The sequence below is a fragment of the Petromyzon marinus genome, chromosome 69 (genome assembly GCF_048934315.1).
Source record: "Petromyzon marinus isolate PM22_M1 ecotype Great Lakes invasive population chromosome 69, UKy_Petmar_22M1.pri1.0, whole genome shotgun sequence".
Lineage (NCBI taxonomy): Eukaryota > Metazoa > Chordata > Hyperoartia > Petromyzontiformes > Petromyzontidae > Petromyzon > Petromyzon marinus.
The window spans coordinates 2,398,030-2,423,420 of record NC_133735.1 but is presented as its reverse complement, the minus strand read 5'-3'; the positions used below and the strand labels follow the sequence as shown (position 1 = coordinate 2,423,420).

The 25,391-nt window shown below is 52.5% G+C and overlaps 1 long non-coding RNA gene across 1 annotated transcript; it reads right to left on the bottom strand.

Moving 5' to 3' along the window:
- Window positions 1-13,704: 13,704 nt before the first annotated feature.
- On the bottom strand, window positions 13,705-24,230 carry LOC142906681 (uncharacterized). Its single transcript, XR_012930446.1, has 3 exons — window positions 23,415-24,230; window positions 20,493-20,628; window positions 13,705-18,578 (listed from the first exon to the last, which is right to left on the bottom strand). It is a non-coding gene; the product is annotated as an uncharacterized LOC142906681 (long non-coding RNA).
- Window positions 24,231-25,391: the final 1,161 nt, after the last annotated feature.

Below are 25,391 nucleotides of genomic sequence, written 5' to 3'. Positions count from 1 at the left end.
CAGACACACACACACTCGCACACACAGACACACACACAAACACTCACACACACTCACACACACTCACAGACACACACACACTCACACACATAGACACACGCACACTCACATACACACACTCACACACACAAACACTCACACACACACTCACACACACAAACACTCACACACACTCACACACACAAACACTCACAGACACTCACACACACACTCACACACACACTCACACACACACTCACACACACAAACACTCACACACACACTCACACACACTCACACACACACTCACAGACACACACTCACAGACACACACACTCACACACACACTCATAAACACTCACACACACTCACACACTCACACATACACACACTCACAGACACACACTCTCACAGACACACACACACACTCACACACACTCACACACACACACTCACACACACACTCACACACACTCACACACTCACACACACACAAACACTCACACACACTCACACACACACTCACACACACTCACACAAACACACTCACACACACTCACACACACAAACACACACACTCACACACGTGCGGGCCTTGAAGCGACAGAGCGTGGGTGGACACACACAGCGAGCTCATTGTTCCACCCACCCCCCACCCCGTAGCGCGCGAGACGGATCCCAGCCGAGGCGTTCGAGGTGGGGGTGGGGGGCACAGCCTCTTGGGGTCCCTGCACTCCACGAGACCCCCCCCCCACACACCCTCACAAACCACGCCCCCTCCCGTTGTGACGCAGGCACGGACGCGTTTAATATACGCGTTGTGTGCGGACCAATCAGTTTCAAGGACAATGCAACGATTGTTTTGATTTAAAGCTTTCGTGACTGCTGAGATTCATACTCGCGGTTCTTTCGGTGAAGTCACCACCACGCGGAAGGGAAACAATAAAATAATTTAAAAAATATATTAAACAATACAATTCTCACAACGTTTCGACTGCAACGCAAAGCAAGCAATCATCGTCAGGTGTGAAAACCACAGCAAGGATAAAATAATAAAAATATAAAACAATAAAATTCTCACGACATTTCTACCGCAACACAAAGCAAGCAATCATCATCGTCATCAGGTGTGAAAATCACAGCAATAATAAAATAATAAAAATATAAAACAATAAAATTCTCACGACGTTTCTACCGCAACGCAAAGCAAGCAATCATCATCATCATCAGGTGTGAAAATCACAGCAATAATAAAATAATAAAAATATAAAACAATAAAATAATAAAAATATAAAACAATAAAATTCTCACGACGTTTCTACCGCAACACAAAGCAGCAATCATCATCATCATCAGGTGTGAAAATCACAGCAATAATAAAATAATAAAATATAAAACAATAAAATAATAAAAATATAAAACAATAAAATTCTCACGACGTTTCTACCGCAACACAAAGCAGCAATCATCAAGAATAAAATAATAAAAATATAAAACAATAAAATTATCACGAAGTTTCTACCGCAACGCAAAGCAAGCAATCATCATCGTCATCATCAGGTGTGAAAATCACAGCAATAATACAATAATAAAAATATAAAACAATAAAATTCTCACGACGTTTCTACCGCAACACAAAGCAGCAATCATCATCATCATCATCAGGTGTGAAAATCACAGCAATAATAAAATAATAAAAATATAAAACAATAAAATAATAAAAATATAAAACAATAAAATTCTCACGACGTTTCTACCGCAACACAAAGCAGCAATCATCATCATCATCAGGTGTGAAAATCACAGCAATAATAAAATAATAAAAATATAAAACAATAAAATAATAAAAATATAAAACAATAAAATTCTCACGACGTTTCTACCGCAACACAAAGCAGCAAGCAATCATCATCGTCAGGTGTGAAAATCACAGCAATAATAAAATAATAAAAATATAAAACAATAAAATTCTCACGAAGTTTCTACCGCAACACAAAGCAAGCAATCATCATCGTCATCATCAGGTGTGAAAACCACAGCAAGAATACAATAATAAAAATATAAAACAATAAAAACGACGTTTCGACTGCAACACAAAGCAGCAATCATCATCGTCATCATCAGGTGTGAAAATCACAGCAAGAACATTTGCACAGGTTCAGGTCCGTGTCGGAGACCTCACCTGTGCAGGGTCGTCGCGAGTTCAGCCCACGAGCGATTCGAGCAGCCGCGGATGATACCAGACAGTCTCGTCCCCTTCACCTGATGAAGGCCGCTTGTGTTGTGGCCGAAACGTCGTGAGAATATTATTGCGTTATTTTATTTTATCAATTTATTATTTTCATTCTCATTCTACGTGGTGGTGACTTTACCGAAAGAACCAAAGAAGATGAATCCTTGCAGTCACGAAAGCTTTAAATCGAAATTTGTCGCTCCTTGCTTTTGCCCCTGTAAAACACGACTACGCTGTTGCTACGATGCATTGTACACTACACTCCTACCCGGTCCCTCGATAGCAGCGAACCTGTGAAGCCGGACGGTTTCAACGCGTTCATTTCGTGCGGGGAAATTGAATCATCACGGTCCACTCGGGGGTTAGAGACGTTTCAATGCGGGGTTTGTGTAATTGGGGCTTTGTGTGATGGGACTTTGTGATGGGAGTTAGTGTGATGGGGCTTTGTGTGATGGGACTTTGTGATGGGAGTTTGTGTGATGGGAGTTTGTGATGGGAATTTGTGTGATGGGACTTTGTGTGATGGGACTTTGTGATGGGAGTTTGTGTGATGGGAGTTTGTGATGGGAATTTGTGTGATGGGAGTTTGTGTGATGGGAGTTTGTGATTGGACTTTGTGTGATGGGACTTTGTGTGATGGGAGTTTGTGTGATGGGACTTTGTGATGGGACTTTGTGATGGGGTTTTGTGTGGTGGGACTTTGTGTGATGGGACTTTGTGATGGGGCTTTGTGTGGTGGGACTTTGTGTGATGGGACTTTGTGTGATGGGACTTTGTGTGATGGGACTTTGTGATGGGACTTTGTGATGGGCTTTGTGTGGTGGGACTTTGTGTGATGGGACTTTGTGATGGGACTTTGTGTGGTGGGACTTTGTGATGGGACTTTGTGTGGTGGGACTTTGTGATGGGACTTTGTGATGGGACTTTGTGTGATGGGACTTTGTGTGATGGGAGTGTGTGATGGGACTTTGTGTGATGGGAGTTTGTGATCGGAGTTTGTGTGATGGGAGTTTGTGTGATGGGGCTTTGTGTGATGGGACTTTGTGTGATGGGACTTTGTGATTGGGCTTTGTGTGGTGGGACTTTGTGTGATGGGACTTTGTGATGGGACTTTGTGTGGTGGGACTTTGTGATGGGACTTTGTGATGGGACTTTGTGTGGTGGGAGTTTGAGTGATGGGACTTTATGTGATGGTACTTTGTGATGGGACTTTGTGATGGGACTTTGTAATGGGATTTTGTGTGATGGGACTTTGTGTGATGGGACTTTGTGATGGGCCTTTGTGTAATGGGACTTTGTGTGATGGGACTTTGTGTGATGGGACTTTGTGTGATGGGACTTTGTGTGATGAGGCTTTGTGATGAGACTTTGTGATGGGACTTTGTGTAATGGGACTTTGTCTGATGGGGCTTTGTTATGGGACTTTGTGATGGGAGTTTGTCTGATTGGACTTTGTGTGATTGGGCTTTGTGTGATGGGACTTTGTGTGATGGGACTTTGTGATGGGACTTTGTATTGGGACTTTGTGTGATGGGGCTTTGTGTGATGAGAGTTTGTGTGATGGGGCTTTGTGTGATGGGACTTTGTGTGATGGAAGTTTGTGTGTTGGGACTTTGTGATGGGACTTTGTGATCGGAATTTGTGTGATGGGACTTTGTGTGATGGGACTTTGTGTGATGGGAGTTTGTGTGTTGGGACTTTGTGTGATGGGACTTTGTGACGGGAGTTTGTGTGATGGGACTTTGTGATGGGAGTTAGTGTGATGGGGCTTTGTGTGATGGGGCTTTGTGTGATGGGACGTTGTGTGATGGGACTTTGTGATGAGGCTTTGTGATGGGATTTTGTGATGGGACTTTGTGTGATGGGACTTTGTGTGATGGGACTTTGTGTGATGGGACTTTGTGATGGGACTTTGTGTGATGGGGCTTTGTGTGATGGGACTTTGTGATGGGACTTTGTGATGGGACTTTGTCTGATGGGACTTTGTGATGGGACTTTGTGTGATTGGACTTTGTGTGATGGCACGTTGTGTGATGGGACTTTGTGTGAGGGGACTTTGTGTGATGGGACTTTGTGATGGGACTTTGTGTGATGGGACTTTGTTTGATGGGACTTTGTGATGGGACTTTGTGTGATGGGACTTTGTGATGGGACTTTGTGTGATGGGATTTTGTGATGGGACTTTGTGTGATGGGACTTTGTGTGATGGGACTTTGTGATGGGACTCACGCGTGTAGAGAGAGACTCACGCGTCTAGGTGACGGGTACTAGGCCTCCCCTAGGGCGACTCAGCCTCAAATGAGTACCTGGTGCGGTGTTTAATCATTGCCACTGGGGAGACAAAGGCGGCCGGGCGTGGTGCTGGCCACCCACCCCCTCGTGTGCCGTTACCGGCCTTCATCGGTGCTGCTCGCTAACAGCACTTGCCCCTACAGTCTGTTACAGGCTACACGGGGGATCTTTGTCTTTGTAGTAGTGTGTAGTAGTAGTAGTGTGTGTAGTAGTGTGTGTGTGTAGTAGTGTGTGTGTAGTAGTGTTTAACAGCAGAGGTCTCACTCCGAATCAGTCGAGCGGCAATATCTTTTCATCGGTTGCGTAACGCTGTGTGGAAGCTACCTGGTCTGTCGCTCCGCACTAAGCTTCAGGTCTTCTCGGCCACGGTCATTCCCTCCCTTCTCTACGCTTGCGAAACGTGGACCCCCCTAATGGAACATCATCGCCGGTTAGAAACATTTAGGCTGGCCTGCCTACGATCCATCCGGGGTTTAACCAGACTGGATTGTGTGAGGAGCTCACAAATCCTTGAAAGATCTGGGCAGGGTCCCATCGGTGAGCTCCTCCGGCAGGCAAGGCTGCGATGGCTGGGTCATGTTGCCCGCATGCCCAGCCACCGCATGCCGAAACAGCTTTTGTTTGGCCGGATTGAGGGGGCTAAGCGGGCGCGGCACGGGCTAGAGAAGAGATGGAGTGATGTGGTACAGGAGGACGTGGAGCTGAGTGGACTTGCCGATGACTGGTACCAGCGGTGTCAAGATCGGCCTCTGTGGAGGAGGCTCGTGAAGGATGCTACTGGGCAGTTGGAGGCAGTCGCCCTCCAACAACAAAGGAGGGCGGAGGAGCGACGCTCACAACAGCGAGCGGAGCGCCGGGTGGCTAAAGCACAGCAGGTTGGCACAGTAGGGGGCACAGGTGGTGCATCAGCCAGTCATCTCAGTCAGTCGACCCGTGGCACCTGGGTCTGCCCCGTGACCTCCTGCCAGCGGGCGTTCGACACTTCACGTGGCCTCAGGGTGCACATAGCCTGGCACAAGCGTCGTGGTGACGTCACCGCCACTTAGTGGCGAATGGCGGTTGTTGTTGTTGTTGTGTAGTAGTGTGTGTGTAGTATTAGTAGTGTGTGTGTAGTGTGTGTGTGTGTAGTAGTGTGTGTGTAGTAGTGTGTGTGTAGTATTAGTAGTGTGTGTGTAGTAGTGTGTGTGTGTAGTGTGTGTGTAGTAGTGTGTGTAGTAGTCTGTGTGTGTGTAGTAGTCTGTGTGTGTGTGGTGTGTGTGTAGTAGTCTGTGTGTGTGTGGTGTGTGTGTGTAGTAGTGTGTGTGTGTCGTAGTCTGTGTGTGTGTGGTGTGTGTGTGTGTAGTAGTGTGTGTGTGCCGGACGGGCAACTCTGTCGTGGACAGTGCTGTGGGGGGAGTTCCAATTTTGATTGGCTCCTCCCCTCATGGCATATGTGTCCACCACAGGGGCTAAACGGGGGCTCTGGACGGGTGCGAGGGGCTGGTAACCCCTCCACCTTCAATTAATTACCACAAAACCACGAATTAAACTGAAATATGTAACAACTAAGCTTGTGCCGGAGGCCCCGGGGGGCCAGGCGTCTATGACGTCTCCTGGCCAAACCCCAATTGGCGGAGCCAGGAGATTGAATACCTACCCTCGGGGCTACTCCAGAAACAACGAAAAGCCACTACGGGTGGCCACGTGGAATGTTCGAACGCTCACTGCAGAGGAGAGGCTGCCACTCCTCTGTCGGGAGCTGGACCGGTACCGCCTGGATCTATGCGGCATTCAGGAGGTCCGGTGGACCGGCTCTGGCTCCTGCCACCATGAGGGGTGGACAGTCCTCTACTCGGGGCAGCAGACTGCCAAACAACAGGGTGTGGGTCTTCTTTTGAACAAAAGAATGAAGGGGGCGTGGGAGCGTGGCGGTGAGGTGTGGGAAGCTGTAAGCCCCAGGCTACTTTGGGCTCGCCTTCCCATCAACCGGAGGCGAGGAATGGTGGTCGTGGTTACTTATGCCCCCACCGAAGATGAACATCCGTGGAGGGATGCAGGCAAAGCCGATGAGTCAGATGCCTTCTATGACCTCCTGTCACAGGTGCTGGCTAAAGTGGCCCCTCGGGATAGAGTCATCATGTTGGGTGACTTCAATGCCCGAGTTGGTCATGATACTGGCACCTGGTCTGGAGTGATTGGAGGGCATGGGCCAGATCAGCTCAATAACAACGGTAGGAGGCTGCTAGATTTTTGTGCAGCCCATGGGCTTGTAATTACCAACACGCTGTTCCGGCATCGGCGCATCCACACAACATCATGGATGCATGCTGGGTCCAAGCAAGAACATCTGCTGGACTACATAGTGACGGACCAGCGAATGCGAGCCCATGTCCTTGACACCAGGACCTACCGTGGAGCTGATCTGCCCTCTGACCATCGACTAGTCATCTGTAAGATGCGCCTGCAATTCTTCCACTCCGGTGGTGGGTGTACACCCAGGACCCCATTCCAACCTAAAGTGGCCTGGTCTCAGTTATCTGATGAAAGTTGCAAGCGAGAATTTCATCATCGCTTGCGGCTGGGATTGGCATCGTCCCCGACTCCTCCTGATGTCGAGGGTAAATGGGCGAGGTTTAGGACTGTGACTCATGCAGCTGCAATGGCTGCTTTGGGTACGCGGTCCAGACCTCCCCAGACACCCTGGATGACAGAGGAGTTGTTCAGGATGGTTGAGAAAAAGCGACAGGCCCACTGTCATCGGCTACAGAATCCCACGTCAGAGAATGAGGAGGCTTACCGCAGCCTTCGCTCGGAGGTTCGGAGAGCCGTGAGGCGCTGCAAGGATGGGTGGTGGTCGCGGGTTGCTGAGGAGATGGAGTCTGCCTCAGTGGCCCGTGATCACAAATCGCTATTTAACTCCATCAAAAAAGTAACCTGCAGCGCCACACCTATTACCATCATTAGGGGAAAAAACGGTGATCCAATTTCCGACCCCCAGGAACAGGTTCGCAGATTTGCTGAGCATTTCTGTGAGGTCCTGGGGGAGGGAAAATCCCTCAGCCAGGAAAACATCGTGGCACAAAGTGAGGATGACCCTGCTGAGGCTGCGGTGCCTCAAATATTGGATGAAGTCACCCCCTGTGAGTGGCTGGCTGAGGTGCCATCTGCTGAGGAAGTATTGAAGGCGATCCGGAGTCTGAGACCAGGAAAGGCAGCGGGCAGAGATGATCTCCCAAGCGAAATGCTGAGGGAGGGTGGCGTTTGTGCACAGACTGCCCTATATGACATCATAACAACAGTCTGGACCACTGGACGGGTTCCGCAGGATTGGAAGGATGCCCTGGTGGTCCCCCTTTTTAAGAAGGGGGACCGCACAGACTGTAACAACTACAGGGGCATCTCACTCCTCAGTGTGCCGGGAAAGGTCCTGGCAAGGATTATTCAGCATCGCCTTGCCAGGCACGCTGAGGAGAGGCTTGCGGAGCCCCAATGCGGTTTCAGGAAAGGGCGGTCCTGCACAGATGCCATATTTTCTGTCCGTCTGCTACAGCAGAGGTGTAGGGAATTCCAACAAGACCTACATCTCTGCTTTATTGACCTGGTCAAGGCCTATGATACCATCAGTAGGCCTGGGCTCTGGGTCGTTCTTCGTGCTTTTGGAGTACCTGACCCTCTGCTCACGATCATTAAGGACCTTCATGATGGTGAGCGGGCCCGGGTAAAACTACGTGGCCGGGAGTCAGAGCCATTCCCTGTACACCTTGGGGTGCGACAGGGATGTCCTCTGGCTCCCACATTATTTAACATCTATTTTGACCACATAGTTCGTGAAGCCTTCAATAGCTGTACCGGGGGAATCTCCATATGGTACAGATATAATGGGAGGCTAATCGATGCCCGGGTGCGGTCAAGGGATGGCTCCCTATTGCTCAACCACGTTATGTATGCTGATGACTTGGTAATAGCTGCTCAGTCAGAGGAGGAGTTGGAGACGCTGCTGCTGAGACTGGAGCGTGCCACTAAGAGGTGGGGCCTTACCATCAGCCCCACCAAAACTAAGCACCTGCCTGGGTATTTTGTACCATCGGACACTCCACCCCCACAACTCCCAATCGGTGATGGGGCAGTTGTGGAGAGAGTGGAGAGTTTCCCATACCTGGGCAGTGTGCTTATGACTGGCTCCAGTTTAACAGCAGAGGTCTCACTCCGAATCAGTCGAGCGGCAATATCTTTTCATCGGTTGCGTAACGCTGTGTGGAAGCTACCTGGTCTGTCGCTCCGCACTAAGCTTCAGGTCTTCTCGGCCACGGTCATTCCCTCCCTTCTCTACGCTTGCGAAACGTGGACCCCCCTAATGGAACATCTTCGCCGGTTAGAAACATTTAGGCTGACCTGCCTACGATCCATCCTGGGTTTAACCAGACTGGATTGTGTGAGGAGCTCACAAATCCTTGAAAGATCTGGGCAGGGTCCCATCGGTGAGCTCCTCCGGCAGGCAAGGCTGCGATGGCTGGGTCATGTAGCCCGCATGCCCAGCCACCGCATGCCGAAACAGCTTTTGTTTGGCCGGATTGAGGGGGCTAAGCGGGCGCGGCACGGGCTAGAGAAGAGATGGAGTGATGTGGTACAGGAGGACGTGGAGCTGAGTGGACTTGCCGATGACTGGTACCAGCGGTGTCAAGATCGGCCTCTGTGGAGGAGGCTCGTGAAGGATGCTACTGGGCAGTTGGAGGCAGTCGCCCTCCAACAACAACGGAGGGCGGAGGAGCGACGCTCACAACAGCGAGCGGAGCGCCGGGTGGCTAAAGCACAGCAGGTTGGCACAGTAGGGGGCACAGGTGGTGCATCAGCCAGTCATCTCAGTCAGTCGACCCGTGGCACCTGGGTCTGCCCCGTGACCTCCTGCCAGCGGGCGTTCGACACTTCACGTGGCCTCAGGGTGCACATAGCCTGGCACAAGCGTCGTGGTGACGTCACCGCCACTTAGTGGCGAATGGCGGTTGTTGTTGTTGTTGTTGTGTGTGTGGTGTGTGTAGTAGTGTGTGTGTAGTAGTGTGTGGTGTGTGTGTGTAGTAGTGTGTGTGTGTAGTAGTAGTGTGTGTGTGTAGTGGTGTGTGTGTAGTAGTCTGTGTGTGACTGTGTGTGTGTGGTGTGGGTGTGTGTGTGTTTGTTTCCGTGCCTTATACACGGACGTCTATCTAACATCTGCCGTGCATGTGTTTAGTGACACGTGTAGTGGTGGGGGTGTGGGTGACTGGGGGCTGGTGTGGGTGGTTGGGGGTTGGTGTTGGTGGGTGGGGGCTGGTGTTGGTGGGTGGGGGCTAGTGTTGGTGGGTGGGTGCTAGTGTTGGTGGGTGGGGGCTAGTGTTGGTGGGTGGGTGGGTGCTAGTGTGGGTGGGTGGGTGCTAGTGTGGGTGGGTGGGGGTTGGTGTGGGTGGCTGGGGGCTGGTGTGGGTGGGTGGGGGCTGGTGTGGGTGGGTGGGGGCTAGTGTGGGTGGGGGCTGGTGTGGGTGGGTGGGGGTTGGTGTGGGTGGCTGGGGGCTGGTGTGGGTGGGTGGGGGCTGGTGTGGGTGGGTGGGGGCTAGTGTGGGTGGGTGGGGGCTGGTGTGGGTGGGTGCTAGTGTTGGTGGGTGGGGGCTAGTGTGGGTGGGTGGGGGCTAGTGTGGGTGGGTGGAGGCTAGTGTGGGTGGGTGGGGGCTAGTGTGGGTGGGTGGGTGCTAGTGTGGGTGGGTGGGGGCTGGTGTTGGTGGGTGGGGGCTAGTGTGGGTGGGTGGGTGCTAGTGTGGGTGGGTGGGGGCTGGTGTTGGTGGGTGGGGGCTAGTGTGGGTGGGTGGGTGCTAGTGTGGGTGGGTGCTAGTGTGGGTGGGTGGGGGTTGGTGTTGGTGGCTGGGGGCTAGTGTGGGTGGGGGCTGGTGTGGGTGGGTGGGTGCTAGTGTGGGTGGGTGGGGGCTGATGTGGGTGGGTGGGGGCTGGTGTGGGTGGGTGGGGGCTGGTGTGGGTGGCTGGGGGCTGGTGTTGGTGGGTGGGGGCTAGTGTGGGTGGGTGGGTGCTAGTGTGGGTGGGTGGGTGCTAGAGTGGGTGGGTAGGGGCTGGTGTTGGTGGGTGGGTGCTAGTGTGGGTCGGTGGGGGCTAGTGTGGGTGGGTGGGTGCTAGTGTGGGTGGGGGCTAGTGTGGGTGGGTGGGGGCTAGTGTGGGTGGGTGGGGGCTAGGGTGGGTGGGTGGGTGCTAGTGTGGGTGGGTGGGTGCTAGTGTGGGTGGGTGGGGGTTGGTGGCTGGGGGCTGGTGTGGGTGGGTGGGTGCTAGTGTGGGTGGGTGCTAGTGTGGGTGGGTGCTAGTGTGGGTGGGTGTTGGTGGGTGCTAGTGTGGGTGGGTGCTAGTGTGGGTGGGTGCTAGTGTGGGTGGGTGCTAGTGTGGGTGGGTGTTGGTGGGTGGGTGCTAGTGTGTGTGGGGGCTGGTGTGGGTGGGTGGGAGCTGGTGTTGGTGTGTGTGGGCTGGTGTTGGTGGGTGGGTGGAGGTGGAATCACTTCAGGGGCTGACTCGCATCTGCACCGGTCACGGGTCGCGTCTCTGGGTCCCCACGGGGACCTGGCGCCTGCGATCGTGGCAATTCGGGTATCCCATTCGGTCAGTCATTCATGCAGTGAGTTATTCAGCCATCCAATCATTCATACAATCATTCAATAGGTCAGTCATTCATGCAGTGAGTTATTCAGCCATCCAATCATTCATACAATCATTCAATAGGTCAGTCATTCATGCAGTGAGTTATTCAGCCATCCAATCATTCATACAATCATTCAATAGGTCAGTCATTCATCCAGTGAGTTATTCAGCCATCCAATCATTCATCCAATCATACAATAGGTCAGTCATTCATCCAGTGAGTTATTCAGCCATCCAATCATTCAACCAATCATTCAATAGGTCAGTCATTCATCCAGTGACTTATTCAGCCATCCAATCATTCATCCAATCATTCAATAGTTCAGTCATTAATCCAATGAGTTATTCAGCAATCCAATAATTCATCCAATCATTCAATAGTTCAGTCATTCATCCAGTGAGTTATTCAGCCATCCAATGATTCATCCACTCATTCAATAGTTCAGTCATTCATCCAGTGAGTTATTCAGCCATCCAATCATTCAATAGTTCAGTCATTCATCCAGTGAGTTTTTCAGCCATCCAATCATTCAATACTTCAGTCATTCATCCAGTGAGTTATTCAGTCATCCAATCATTCATCCAATCATTCAATAAGTCAGTCATTCATCCAGTGAGTTATTCAGCCATCCAATCATTCATCCACTCATTCAATAGTTCAGTCATTCATCCAGTGAGTTATTCAGCCATCCAATCATTCATCCAATCATACAATAGGTCAGTCATTCATCCATTGAGTTATTGAGCCATCCAATCATTCATCCACTCATTCAATAGTTCAGTCATTCATCCAGTGAGTTATTCAGCCATCCAATCATTCAATAGTTCAGTCATTCATCCAGTGAGTTTTTCAGCCATCCAATCATTCAATAGTTCAGTCATTCATCCAGTGAGTTATTCAGCCATCCAATCATCCATCCAATCATTCAATAGTTCAGTCATTCAGCTCGCGAGACATTCGTGATGGCGATGTTCGGTCAATGACTAAAGTCCCCTGCCCCCCCCCCCCCCCCGGTGACCTTGCGAGGTGCCCCTCCCCCCTCGGTGACCTTGCGAGGGGCCCCCCGGTGACCTTGAGAGGTTGCAGCAGCGCCTATGAAGGCCCCCGGCGCTGTGGCGCACACGGAGGGCGTTGGCCTCGGGTGTGGCCGACACCACGCCCGCCCGGCCGCCTTCGTCTCCCCAGCGGCGACGTTTTAGCGCAGCGGGGTACCCCTTTAGGCGAGTCGACCTAGGCGTAGGCGCCTCGGTCAGGCGGACGTCCGTGACGCACCCAACAAGGCGAACGGGGAATGGCTCAGATCCACTGCCGAGCGAAAACAAAATGACAAAGGTCCCCCGTGTAGCCTTGACAGACTGTTGCGGCAAGTGCTGTTAGCGAGTAGCAGCAGCAGCAGCAGCTGTGAAGGCTCCCGGCACGGCACGGGACGGTGTGAGTGGAAAACATTCGCGCCCGGCCGGCTTTGTGTCGCTAGTGGCGAGGTTGTTAAGACACCACACGAGGTACACATTCACACACACACACGCACACACACTCACGCACATTCCCACACACGCACACACAGTCACACAACCACGCACATTCACACACACGCACACAGTCACACAACCACACACAACCACGCATACTCACACTCACACAACCACACACACTTACACAACCACACACACTCACTCACACACACAGCCACACACACTCACACAACTAACACACTCACACAACCACACACATTCACATACACAACCACACTCACACACACACTCACACAACCACACACACTCCCACACACACTCACACACACAACCACACACACTCACACACAACCACACACACTCACACAACCACACACACTCACACACACACTCACACACAACCACACACACTCACACAACCACACACACACACAACCACACACACTCACACACACAACCACACACACACAACCACACACTCACACAACCACACACACTCACACACACAACCACACACACTCACACACACAACCACAATCACACACACACAACCACACACACTCACACACACACTCACACACACACAACCACACACAATCCCACACACAACTACACACACGCACACTCACGCACACTCGCTCACACTCACACAACCATACACACTCACATTCACTCACACAACTACACACACTCACACACACTCACACACACAACCACAAAGACAAAGATCCCCCGTATAGCCTTAACAGACTGTAGGGGCAAGTGCTGTTAGCGAGCACCTATAAAGGCCGGAACGGTACACGAGGGGGTGGGTGGCCAGCACCACGCTCGACCGCCTTAGTCTCCCCAGTGGCAATGTTTTTTATCCACCGCACCAGGTACTCATTTGAGGCTGAGTCGACCTCACACACACAACCACAATCACACACACACACTCACACACAACCACACACACTCACACAACCACACAACCACACACACTCACAACCACACACTCACACAACCACACACACTCACACACACAACCACACAACCACACACACTCACACACTCACACACACGGATAAACCTAGCTATTCACTCACTTGCAGGTGAAGTTTTTAATGATTCATGCCATTGTGTAATCGTCGGTGCCAATGTCACTCTACGTCTACAGCTGGACTATGGCCTGCGGGCGCCAAGTGAGCTTCGGGTATCCATACTTCACCACGCAGGTCAATGAGGGTTGGGTGGTGACGGGGGGTAGGGGTGCAGGAGGTGCACCCAGGACAGGGTTCAGAGGTCACGAGGTTTCCCATGGCCCGGGAATCGAACTCAGCCGGTGCATTGGCACGCTGTCGGTCACCGTCGCAGAGTTTTGTGCAACCTCGGCCAGGAGGTCGGCGTCGGGGTCAGCTGACGAAGGTTGCCAGCTCTGTCCTGGTCGAGTCAGATCAACAAACTATGGGTCTCTGTGTGGTGAGTCTGCGGGTCTCTGTGTGGTGAGTCTGTGGGTATCTGTGTAGTGAGTCTGTGGGTCTCTGTGTGGTGAGTCTGTGGGTCTCTCTGTGTGGTGAGTCTGTGGGTCTCTGTGTGGTGAGTCTGTGGGTCTATGTGTGAGTTTGTGGGTCTCTGTGTGGTGAGTCTATGGGTCTCTGTGTGGTGAGTCTGTGGGTCTCTGTGTGGTGAGTCTGTGGGTCTCTGCGTGAGTCTACGGGTATATGTGTGGTGAGTCTATGAGTCTCTGTGTGATGAGTCTATGGGTCTCTGTGTGGTGAGTCTATGGGCCTCCGTGTGGTGAGTCTGTGGGTCTCTGTGTGGTGAGTCTATGGGTCTCTGTGTGGTGAGTCTATGGGTCTCTGTGTGGTGAGTCTATGGGTCTCTGTGTGGTGAGTCTGCGGGTCTCTGTGTGGTGAGTCTATGGGTCTCTGTGTGGTGAGTCTATGGGTCTCTGTGTGAGTCTACGGGTATCTGTGTGGTGAGTCTATGAGTCTCTGTGTGATGAGTCTATGGGTCTCTGTGTGGTGAGTCTATGGGCCTCCGTGTGGTGAGTCTGTGGGGCTCTGTGTGGTGAGTCTGTGGGTCTCTGTGTGAGTCTACGGGTATCTGTGTGGTGAGTCTATGAGTCTCTGTGTGATGAGTCTATGGGTCTCTGTGTGGTGAGTCTATGGGCCTCCGTGTGGTGAGTCTGTGGGTCTCTGTGTGGTGAGTCTATGGGTCTCTGTGTGGTGAGTCTGTGGGTCTCTGTGTGAGTCTACGGGTATCTGTGTGGTGAGTCTATGAGTCTCTGTGTGATGAGTCTATGGGTCTCTGTGTGGTGAGTCTATGGGCCTCCGTGTGGTGAGTCTGTGGGTCTCTGTGTGGTGAGTCTATGGGTCTCTGTGTGAGTCTATGGGTTTCTGTGTGGTGAGTCTATGGGTCTCTGTGTGGTGAGTCTATGGGTCTCTGTGTAATGCGACTATGGGTCTCTGTGTGGTGAGTCTGTGGGTCTCTGTGTGATGAGTCTATGGGTCTTTGTGTGGTGAGTCTGTGGGTCTCTGTGTGGTGAGTCTATGGGTCTCTGTGTGGTGAGTCTGTGGGTCTCTGTGTGATGAGTCTGCGGTTCTCTGTGTGGTGAGTCTGTGGGTCTCTGTGTGGTGAGTCTATGGGTCTCTGTGTGGTGAGTCTATGGATCTCTGTGTGGTGAGTCTATGGGTCTCTGTGTGGTGAGTCTGCGGGGCTCTGTGTGGTGAGTCTGTGGGTCTCTGTGTGGTGAGTCGGTGGGTCTCTGTGTGGTGAGTCTGTGGGTCTCTGTGTGGTGAGTCTGCGGGGCTCTGTGTGGTGAGTCTGTGGGTCTATGTGTGAGTTTGTGGGTCTCTGTGTGGTGAGTCTATGGGTCTCTGTGTGAGTCTACGGGTATCTGTGTGGTGAGTCTATGGGTCTCTGTGTGGTGAGTCTATGGGTCTCTGTGTGGTGAGTCTATGGGCCTCCGTGTGGTGAGTCTGTGGGTCTCTGTGTGGTGAGTCTATGGGTCTCTGTGTGGTGAGTCTGTGGGTCTCTGTGTGGTGAGTCTGTGGGTCTCTGTGTGGTGAGTCTGTGGGTCTCTGTGTGGTGAGTCTGTGGGTTTCTGTGTGGTGAGTCTGTGGGTCTCTGTGTGGTGAGTCTATGGGTCTCTGTGTGGTGAGTCTGTGGGTCTCTGTGTGGTGAGTCTATGGGTCTCTGTGTGGTGAGTCTATGGGTCTCTGTGTGGTGAGTCTATGGGTCTTTGTGTGAGTCTGTGGGTCTCTGTGTGGTGAGTCTGTGGGTCTCTGTGTGGTGAGTCTGTGGGTCTCTGTGTGGTGAGTCTATGGGTCTCTGTGTGGTGAGTCTATGGGTCTCTGTGTGATGAGTCTGTGGGTCTCTGTGTGGTGAGTCTATGAGTCTCTGTGTGGTGAATCTATGGGTCTCTGTGTGGTGAGTCTATGGGTCTTTGTGTGAGTCTGTGGGTCTCTGTGTGGTGAGTCTGTGGGTCTCTGTGTGGTGAGTCTGTGGGTCTCTGTGTGGTGAGTCTATGGGTCTCTGTGTGGTGAGTCTATGGGTCTCTGTGTGGTGAGTCTATGGGTCTTTGTGTGAGTCTGTGGGTCTCTGGGTGGTGAGTCTATGGGTCTCTGTGTAGTTAGTCTACGGGTCTCTGTGTGGTGAGTCTGTCGGTCTCTGTGTGATGAGTCTGTGGGTCTCTGTGTGGTGAGTCTATGGGTCTCTGTGTGGTGAGTCTATGGGTCTCTGTGTGGTGAGTCTATGGGTCTCTCTGTGAGTCTATGGGTCTTTGTGTGGTGAGTCTATGGGTATCTGTGTGAGTCTATGGGTCTCTGTGTGGTGAGTCTATGGGTCTCTGTGTAATGAGTCTATGGGTCTCTGTGTGGTGAGTCTATGGGTCTCTGTGTGGTGAGTCTGTGGGTCTCTGTGTGGTGAGTCTATGGGTCTCTGTGTGGTGAGTCTGTGGGTCTCTGTGTGGTGAGTCTGTGGGTCTCTGTGTGGTGAGTCTGTGGGTCTCTGTGTGGTGAGTCTGTGGGTTTCTGTGTGGTGAGTCTGTGGGTCTCTGTGTGGTGAGTCTATGGGTCTCTGTGTGGTGAGTCTGTGGGTCTCTGTGTGGTGAGTCTATGGGTCTCTGTGTGGTGAGTCTATGGGTCTCTGTGTGGTGAGTCTATGGGTCTTTGTGTGAGTCTGTGGGTCTCTGTGTGGTGAGTCTGTGGGTCTCTGTGTGGTGAGTCTGTGGGTCTCTGTGTGGTGAGTCTATGGGTCTCTGTGTGGTGAGTCTATGGGTCTCTGTGTGATGAGTCTGTGGGTCTCTGTGTGGTGAGTCTATGAGTCTCTGTGTGGTGAATCTATGGGTCTCTGTGTGGTGAGTCTATGGGTCTTTGTGTGAGTCTGTGGGTCTCTGTGTGGTGAGTCTGTGGGTCTCTGTGTGGTGAGTCTATGGGTCTCTGTGTGGTGAGTCTATGGGTCTCTGTGTGGTGAGTCTATGGGTCTTTGTGTGAGTCTGTGGGTCTCTGGGTGGTGAGTCTATGGGTCTCTGTGTAGTTAGTCTACGGGTCTCTGTGTGGTGAGTCTGTCGGTCTCTGTGTGATGAGTCTGTGGGTCTCTGTGTGGTGAGTCTATGGGTCTCTGTGTGGTGAGTCTATGGGTCTCTGTGTGGTGAGTCTATGGGTCTCTCTGTGAGTCTATGGGTCTTTGTGTGGTGAGTCTATGGGTATCTGTGTGAGTCTATGGGTCTCTGTGTGGTGAGTCTATGGGTCTCTGTGTAATGAGTCTATGGGTCTCTGTGTGGTGAGTCTATGGGTCTCTCTGTGGTGAGTCTGTGGGTCTCTGTGTGGTGAGTCTATGGGTCTCTGTGTAATGAGTCTATGGGTCTCTGTGTAATGAGTCTATGGGTCTCTGTGTGGTGAGTCTGTGGGTCTCTATGTGATGAGTCTGTGGGTCTCAGTGTGAGTCTATGGGTCTCTGTGTGAGTCTACGGGTCTCTGTGTGAGTCTATGCGTCTCTTTGTGAGTCTATGGGTCTCTGTTTGAGGAGTCTATGGGTCTGTGTGTGAGTATGTACGTGTGTTGAACTTCTTTCACACCGTACATGGCCAACCGTGCTAATCAGAGGTGCAATGGCCACACGCTAATCACAAAATAAAAAAAAAACGGTTCTCAGGGTTGGGTGGGAAATGGTCTGATATGATACTTCGTCAGATGAGGCCCCAAAAAATACCCAAAGTCTCGTTGAATGCAGGTAAAATTATATCTATATGTGTCATGTTACACACGGGGCAGTTCGGGTCAATTGTGATGGCAGGACTTGAGGCAAATCAGCCGTGAAGCAGACGTGTGTGTGTGTGTGACGTTACAGCGGTGTGGGTCAGGTGAATGTCACGTGAGGTGAGGCCAGGACAAGGTCAGGTGAGGTCAGAGCAAGGTGAGGTGAGGACAGACGAGGCCGGGAAAAGGTCAGATGAGGCAAGGTAAGGTCAGGGTGAGGTTAGGTGAGGCCAGAGTGAGGTCAAAATGAGGTCAGATGATAGGCGAGGCCAGTGTAGGCCAGGCTGAGGTCAAGACAAGGTCACGTGAGGACAGGGCAAGGTTAGGTGAGGACAGGTGAGATCACGGTGAGGTCAGGGTGAGGTCAGGTGAGGCCAGGGTGAGATCAGGACAAGGTCAGGTGAGGCCAGGGTGAGATCAGGAAAGGTCAGGTGAGATTATGGTGAGGTGAGGCTGAGGTCAGGTGAGGCCAGGGTGAGATCAGGACAAGGTCAGGTGAGGCCAGGGTGAGGTCAGGACAAGGTCAGGTGAGGCCATGGTGAGATCAGGAAAGGTCAGGGCAAGGTCAGGTGAGGTCAGGGTGACGTCAGGATAAGGTCAGGTGAGGCGAAGGTGAGGTGAGGCTGAGGTCAGGTGCCCAGGTAGGTACAGTAGGAGTAGGGGCACAGCAGCAGCGGCACGTGGATGTGGAGACCCGGGCCAGACACCGTAAACACCACCTAGACAGAGAGACACAGAGACACCGTGAACACCACCTAGACATAGACACACACAGAGACACCGTGAACACCACCTAGACACAGACACAGACACAGACACCGTGAACACCACCTAGACACAGACACAGACACCGTGAACACCACATAGACACAGACACAGACAGAGACATCGTGAACACCACATAGACACAGACACACACAGACACACCGTGAACACCACCTAGACACAGACACACACAGACACCGTGAACACCACCTAGACACAGACACACACACAGACACCGTGAACACCACATAGACACAGACACACACAGAGACACCGTGAACACCACCTAGACACAGACACAGAGAGACACCGTGAACACCACATAGACACAGACACACACAGAGACACCGTGAACACCTAGACACACACAGAGACACCGTGAACACCACCTAGACACAGACACAGACACATCGCTTCTCGAAAACAGCGACGTAGTAGCTCAGTGACGCCCTGGCTGCACAGGGTCGTATGAATGAATCAAAAATTAACTCGACAGTTTAAGCCTCGCCTGAGCGGTTTAAGGCCACCTTCTTTCCCAGCCGCTCGAGACACCGTGAGGGTGGACCGCCTCAGCTATCGCCATCTGCACAATACCACAATGCCCTTCGCTGGTACCGTCTGAAGGGCATGCACCATCATGACACGTGATGGTTCACGCTACTTAGACGGTGGCGGCTTTCTGGGCAATGGCCGCATCGTCGCGCGGCGGTTTCAGACGCGCTTCTGCGGCCGTCTGGAACGCTCTTCCCCCGCTTCCGATGTTCGCAAGCCGCTGGGAGCTCATGATGCACTTTCGCGATCGCTTGGATTCAAAACGCATTTCTTTTTGAGCTGCTCTTTGCGTTTACATTGTCGTCCCACGGTTGGCTACGTACGTTGTGAAAGAAGTTGAAAACGCATGTATGTACACAATCACACAGAGATCCATACTCACACAGAGACCCATAGACTCACGCAGAGACCTATAGACCCACACAGAGACCCGTAGACTTACACAGAGACCCATAGACTCACACAGAGACCCATAGACTCACACAGAGACCCATAGACTCACACAGAGACCCATAGACTCACACAGAGACGAATAGACTCACGCAGAGACCCATAGACTCACACAGAGACCATAGACTCAAGCAGAGACCCATAGACCCACACATAGACCAATAGACTCACACAGAGACCCATAGACTCACACAGAGACCCATAGACTCACACAGAGACCCATAGACTCACACAGAGACCAATAGACTCACGCAGAGACCCATAGACTCACACAGAGACCCATAGACTCACGCAGAGACCCATAGACCCACACATAGACCAATAGACTCACGCAGAGACCCATAGACTCACACAGAGACCCATAGACTCACGCAGAGACCTATAGACCCACACATAGACCTATAGACTCACACAGAGACCCATAGACTCACGCAGAGACCCATAGACTCACACATAGACCCATAGACTCACGCAGAGACCCACAGACTCACACAGAGACCCACAGACTCACACAGAGAACCATAGACTCACGCAGAGACCTATAGACCCACACATAGACCTATAGACTCACACAGAGACCCATAGACTCACGCAGAGACCCATAGACTCACACATAGACCCATAGACTCGCGCAGAGACCCATAGACTCACACATAGACCCATAGACTCACACAGAGTCCCATAGACTCACGCATAGACCCATAGACTCACACAGAGTCCCATAGACTCACGCATAGACCCGTAGACTCACACAGAGACCCATAGTTTGTCGTCCTTCCCCCGGCACCTCCGATTCGCACGGCCGGCTACGTACGCCGCAATGGAAGCTCAACGCACGAGCGTGTTCATCACCTGCCGTGGCTCACCTCCACGTATGGGTAAAAGCTTTGCATGCCGCACGTCTCCCAGTAGGGGGCGGTGTCGAAGCGCAGACGGTGGAGCCCCGCCCTCGGCTCCGCCCCCTCGAGGAGAGCCGTGCAGCGGCCATCCTCATTGGTCACTCTGAGGAAGGTTGGGGGTCAGGGGCCAAGCCCGAAGATCGACATCGAAAACAGCCACCGCCTCTGCGCCATCACTCAGAAGAGGAAGAATAAGACCCTCACGACGGCATCGTGGCCCAAATGTTTACCGACCGAACAGCCGCAGTCTCGCAGCGGCAGACGACCTGCGTCAAAGTCAGCTCGAAATCTCCTTTGGTTCTTTCGGTAAGGTCACGTAGAGTGAGAATAAAATAATAAAATAGCACGATTAAATTCTCACGACGTTTCGGCCACAACGCAAGCGGCCGTCTTCAGGTGAAAGGTACAGACCTGTCGTCCGACAGGTGTTATATTTTATTATTTTATTTCCCATTCAACGTGGCGGTGACTTTACCGAAAGAACCAAAGAAGATGAATCCTTGCAGTCACGAAAGCTTTAAATCAGCTTGAAATGTTATTATTTTTTGGTGAACACGTGCGGTGCCTGTCTGGCATAAATCTGCCACCTTAAGCCCCCCCCCGCCCCCCCCATCATCATCGCTTCATGGGACCTCCCCTTTGCTAGTACCGAAATACTATAATAGGGTTTTTCCCCTTTTTTACCCGGCAACAAAACGGGCGTTGAGATGTTAACACACCGGACTGAAAACCTCTCGTAAGGAGCCGCGTCTGCGTTCACCGCAATACTTGCGGTCGGAATGAAGACAAGAGACGCACTCCGATAAAGTGACGATGCATTGTCCGTGAAACTGATTGGTCCACACCAGAGACGGCTTTCTTTTGAGCCTCGTCTCAAAACGGTGTTCGACCAGAGGACGCCAACAGGCAAATTTTTTTTTTAATTTGCATTCTGACCACGAGCACTGTGGTTATTGCAGTAGCATGATTCCTTGTAAAAAGGTTTCAGTTTGGTGTTTTAACATCTTAACACCTATTCTTGGTTCTTTCGGTAAAGTCACGTTGAAGGGAAACAATAACATAATAAAATATATATAAGACAATAAAATTCTCACGACGTTTTGAACGTAACACAAACAGTCATCATCAGGTGTGAAAACCAACGGCAAGAAACTTCTTTCCCTTCAACGTGGTGACTTTACCGAAAGAACCACGAATACGAATCACTGCAGTCACGAAAGCTTTAAATCAAAATCTTAACACCTGTTTTGTTGCCAGAAAAACGGGGGGGGGGGTGGGGGGGAGGGAACCCCCTATTATCACATCATTTCACCCACAAACTAATGGAAAATTGCAGACCGTTTAACAAAATAACTGTAAAGGCAAGTTGTGGCTGTTAGTTGTTGTTGTTGTTGTGCAAGCGCATACAGATGAGTTGGTGCAACTTCAATGCGGTGACGGTGGAGTGTAGTGGGGTGCCGTGGTGGCGGAGATGTTATCTCCCTCGCCTGGTATACAGGAGGTCGTGGGGTTCGATCCCGACCCCGACCCTGATGCCTGCTGCCTGCCGCCTGCCGCCGCCGCTGCTGTATATTTGGAGTTTGCGTGTCCACCGTGTGGATTTGTCTCCGGGACCCTCCGGATTTCCCCCCCCCTCCTCCACGTTGAGAAACGACATCAAGCGTTTCGATAAATGTCGCCGCCGTGCATTTCCCACGTGACGATGATGCTGCCGAGCCACTTCTGAAAAGAACAGCTGCATATCTCAGTGGAACCTTATCCACCGCTCCCCACCCACCACCACCACGCCACTTCTCTCTCCCCCACATGCACAGCCGATCTCTCCAGCACCGCCACGGTGGTCCACTTTACTGCAGTGACCCAGGTGCTGCAATGCGGGGTCCACTTTCTGCCTCCTCCCCCTCCTTCCCTCTCCCCCTGCCGCCGAGGGACCGCCCACTATAAAACCTCGTCCCCGCGGCAGACCTCGCGCCTACTTCACCAATGTCTCGTCTTGCTGCGGCCGGTCCACCCGATGACGATTTGCTTGCGTCGCGATCCGTTGTTACTTTCCCACCTAACGTCGCTTCGCCGAAATGACCGACGAGCAGGGATTCCTGCGGCGAGGAGGGCTTCAAATCAAGGTTGGTGAAAAGTTAAAAATATTTTTAAAAAAATAAAAAGTTTTTAGTTTTATTCAGGGGGGCGGAGCCAGATGACATTCAACAACTCATTACTTGATCATAACCATTGACTGATTACTAATCGATTATATAATTACAATGCCCCCCACCCCACCCCACGCCTCTAATCACTGCACCTGATATGAGTTACATGATGACGTCACCCTGCTGCTCTATATAAAAGCGGGAGCAAGCGAGGGCTTTACCATTCTGTCGAATTGCCCGATGATGCTGGATGTAATTACCAGCGAAAACGTCACGGTACAACTCAAACTGTAAATGTTGTGGATTCACTCTTCAACACACCGATGTGGGGCTAAAAGTAGCGAACTAATTTTGTCTTTTGTCAACGTGACACTTTTTTTTTTGCTGATTGGCCGTGTGTCGGGTGGTGGAGGGTTACGACACGTTCATAAATAAACGCGATCTAACCCCGAAAAAAAAAAAAACCCTTTATCATGAATTCAACAAATTGTTAATTTCAAAGAATGATTCAGAGAGGTCGGGCTGTCGACCCAGACGTCACTGGTTGGCGGGCACGCGCGCTCTGACAAATGCAGTCGCACCGATTCCGCCAGACCCGAGTGTCGTACGCTTACACGCAGAATGTCACCACCACCACCCCCGCCTCCCCCCGGCTCCGCCCCTGGTTTCACTAACAGTTACATTTTGCTGGCGCTCGGACAAAGCTGCCGCGGGGTGTAGTGGTGCGCGTGGCGGCCATTACCCCTCTCCCAGCAGGACCCAGGTGGCGCCCGCGTCTCCGCTGCCCTCGAGCAGCACGTGGAGCCCCGCCGCGGGCCTCCCGCGTGACGTGTCCAGCACGTGGGTGCTGACCCCGCCCCTCCGTTGTGACGTCGCCGCGGGGGCGGGGGCGGGGGCGGGGGCGGGGCCGCCAGGGCCGGCCTCTGCCGACGTCACGCCCGGCGGCTGGGGGCGTGGCGCGAGCTGATTCGACGGAATTAATCAGTTCCTCGCTTTGCAGAATGCGCTGATTCGCGGCGGGCGCAGCCGCGTCAGTGTCGGTGTCTACACTGCAGTGGCATTCACGCCGAGGAGCTACCGGATGGGTCCGAAGTGTTTAAGTCGCGAAAAACTTACGAAACGCACCGGCGTTTCAGCATCGTCACGTGCAACCTCTCTCCCCCCTTCTCGTCTTTTTTTTTTCACGATCAGGGGAAACAAGAAGATGCTCGGTGTAGTCGGCAACTCGCTACGTTCATAATTTCGGTTTTTGCAATGCTTTGCTTTATGTAAACCCCCCCTTATAAATGAAATATTTAACAAAATATTACTCGCTCTGCTCTCCTTACCCATTCCCTGTCTCTCTCTACCTCCCTCTCTGACCTCTCCTCAACACTCTTCATCTCTCCTCACCCTGTCTCCTCACCTCTCACCCCGTCTCTCCTCACCTATCTCCCTGTCTCCTCACCTCTCACCCCGTCTCTCCTCACCTCTCACCCTGTCTCCTCACCTCTCTCCCCGTCTCTCCTCACCTCTCACCTCGTCTCTCCTCACCTCTCACCCCGTCTCTCCTCACCTCTCACCCTGTCTCCTCACCTCTCTCCCCGTCTCTCCCCACCTCTCACCCCGTCTCCTCACCTCTCTCCCCGTCTCTCCTCACCTCTCACCCAGTCTCCTCACCTCTCACCCCGTCTCTCCTCACCTCTATCCCCGTCTCTCCTCACCACTCTCCATCTCTCCTCACCTCTCACCCCGTCTCTCCTCACCTCTCTCCCCGTCTCTCCTCACCTCTCACCCTGTCTCCTCACCTCTCTCCCCGTCTCTCCTCACCTCTCACCCCGTCTCTCCTCACCTCTCACCCTGTCTCCTCACCTCTCACCCCGTCTCCTCACCTCTCTCCCCGTCTCTCCTCAACTATCACCCCGTCTCTCCTCACCTCTCACCCCGTCTCCTCACCTCTCACCCCGTCTCCTCACCTCTCACCCCGTCTCTCCTCACCTCTCACCCTGTCTCCTCACCTCTCTCCCCGTCTCTCCTCACCTCTCACCCCGTCTCTCTTCACCTCTCTCCCTGTCTCTCCTCACCTCTCTTTCCGTCTCTCCTCACCTCTATCCCTGTCTCCTCACCTCTCACCCCGTCTCCTCACCTCTCACCCCGTCTCTCCTCACCTCTCTCCCCGTCTCTCCTCACCTCTCTTTCCGTCTCTCCTCACCTCTATCCCTGTCTCCACACCTCTCACCCCGTCTCCTCACCTCTCCCCCCTTCTCTCTTCACCTCTCACCCCGTCTCTCCTCATCTCTCACCCCGTCTCTCCTCACCTCTCTTTCCGTCTCTCCTCACCTCTATCCCTGTCTCCTCACCTCTCACCCCGTCTCCTCACCTCTCTCCCTGTCACTCGCCTCTCACCCCGTCTCTCCTCACCTCTCACCCCGTCTCTCACCTCTCTCCCCGTCCCACCTCACCTCTCACACTGTCTCCTCACCTCTCTCCCCGTCTCTCTTCACCTCTCTTTCCGTCTCTCCTCACCTCTATCCCTGTCTCCTCACCTCTCACCCCGTCTCCTCACCTCTCTCCCCGTCTCTCGCCTCTCACCCCGTCTCTCCTCACCTCTCACCCTGTCTCTCCTCACCTCTCACCCTGTCTCCTCACTTCTCACCCCGTCTCCTCACCTCTCACCCCGTCTCTCCTCACCTCTCTCCCCGTCCCCTCACCTCTCTCCCCGTCTCTCCTCACCTCTCAC